Consider the following 2353-nt stretch of genomic DNA (forward strand, 5'->3'; position numbering starts at 1 on the left):
ACTCAGAAATCTGCTTGCCTCTGCCTCCCAAGTGCTGGGACTAAAGGCGTGGGCCACCACTGCCCAGCTTTTTGTTTGTATTTAACATTTTCTGTATGTGTAGCCCTGGGTATCCTGGAACTCTGTAGAGCAGACTTACCTGGCCTTGGACTCAAGAGATCTGCCTGCCTCTGCCTCCCAAGTACTGTGACCAAAGGTATACACCACCAGGCTCAGCCAAACACTAGTTCTTAATAGAAAACAAGTGGTTAAACTTCAGTCACCTTCTGTAGCACAGAATGTGACTAGCTTAACAGACCAATGTGCATAAAAAAGCAGGCTGTCCTCACAAACACTTCCAGGTGCTAAAATGGTATGTGTCACTGTCATGGAGTTCTAAGCACACTGTATAGATGTGTGCATGTATGTTTTTCTAGCACAGGGATTCCCCATCATAAACCCTGAGCTACAGGGAAGGACTGCCACTGCAGGTCAGAGCACAAATGCTGTTACACTGACCCAGGGACAGCAAGCCTGAGAGGTTCCAAAGCAGACAGAGCAATTACAACATGGCCTCACACCACAAGCCCAAACACGGCCTTTGTCACCTTTCTAATTGCCTTTTCTGAGGAACAAGCCCCCAGGCTTGTACACCTATACTTCCAGCACCTAGGAGGAGGCAGGACTGCTGTGGAGTGTAAAGTCAGCCAGGGCTAACAGGGAGACCCTGACTTGAACCAAGCAAACACAAGGCCACCTACGCTGACAAAAATAAAAAGTAAAACCAGTACCCTCTTGGTCCATGTTCAAGTGCGCCCCTTGGTCTGGCCCACTGATTTAAGAGTCTTAGAGGGGTGGGAGGGAGGTTTGGGCTTGTTGCCCACCCAACATTAAACACCAAGATGGAAGGCAGGATGAGCAGGGTAATTCTTTCCTCCACAGCTTGCATTGGTTTCAGAGACAGGCAGCCAACGAGGGTAATCGTCCCTTTCCATGGAGTGGGCTGTGTTAAGTGTCTCCGATGCTCACACCTTAGTGACGTTCTCCAGGCCCCTTCCTTCAGTTTCTAAAGGCAGAAAATCATCTTCTCTGAAGATACTTGAACATTTTAAACAACAAAAACACTTCCAATGGGTGCTTTTGGAAAGAAAACCTGCGCCTGCTCTAGTTGAGCTGCCGAATGAGCTGATTGATCCGTTGTCCCCAGTAGCCAGGTAAGCCCATCTCCTCAAGGAAGCCCACTCTGTTCTTGGTAGCATGGCAGGCCACAGAGATGTGGAAAGGCACAGGAAGGAAGAGACCTCCGGGAAATGCTTCCCAGGGAAGGCAATTTCATGGATGAGGTCTTCCAGGCAATGACAGCAAATCTCCCCAGGTGCTCCTCGATCACTGTGCTGTCCGTCAGAGGGACTGTATTATCCTTAATCTTTGCTTGCCCACGTTTCAAGATGAGTTCCCAGACAGACTTCAGATTTGGAAATCCCCAGGTCACATAAGGCTCCACGGTGCGCAGCATTCTTACGCTCTGAGGGGTGACCTTGACAAAGACGCCACTGAACAATTTGTTCAGGCAATTTCTTTCATGATGGTGCTCTTTACCAATAAACTCAATCCTTCAATCCTTTCCATGTGTATAACGAAGGCCAAGGAATGTTTATCAGGCACCTCCAAAAGCACGAGGCTTCACCTCTAGTCGCTGGACACGTACCTTGTCACCTTGCTGCCGCCAGGAATCGTGTACGAAAGATTCTAGTCGTCTAAACCTGAATTGTTTCCCTTTTCTCTCTCTCTCTCTTTGCCAAGAGTGCCTGCTTTGCCTGAGTGGCTTTGAGGGCTTGATAAGCCTTCCTCTTTTTCAGGAGATTTTCTGGAACCAAAGGGAACTAACTTCTTTCTTTCCCTTTCCTCCGCCATCTTTCCGGTGCTTGAGCTACTCTCAAGTGAACATTCTTAACAACAATAGCAATAAAATAATAATAGAATCAGAAATATATCCTAAGTTGTTGTGCTGTTTTACCATTATTATTGTTAACATTATTGTTATTTGACACTAGAGATTGAATGAGCAAGCGTTTCATTTGCAAATTGCTATGGAAATATAAGAAATAAGTATCCAGATGATAAGCTATGGGATTTTTTCTCATACAAACTCAATTTGTGATTACAAAAAAATAGTTCAGCTTTCTCCCATTCCACAAGCAGATATTTATTTCATTGATGGTTCATCTAAGGGTATTTTTGGGTTTTTTTTGTTTGTTTGTTTGTTTTGTTTTTTGAGACAGGATTTCTCTGTGTAGCCCTGAGTGTCCTGGAACTCACCTTGTAGACCAGGCTGGCCTCAAACTCAGAAATCCGCCTACCTCTGCCTCCCGAG

At 45.9% G+C, this 2353-nt stretch overlaps 1 pseudogene; it reads right to left on the reverse strand.

The window, feature by feature from the left end:
• Positions 1-948: 948 nt before the first annotated feature.
• On the reverse strand, positions 949-1914 carry Gm12099 (predicted gene 12099; annotated as a pseudogene).

This window comes from Mus musculus, chromosome 11 (assembly GCF_000001635.26).
Source record: "Mus musculus strain C57BL/6J chromosome 11, GRCm38.p6 C57BL/6J".
NCBI classification, from domain to species: Eukaryota; Metazoa; Chordata; class Mammalia; order Rodentia; family Muridae; genus Mus; species Mus musculus.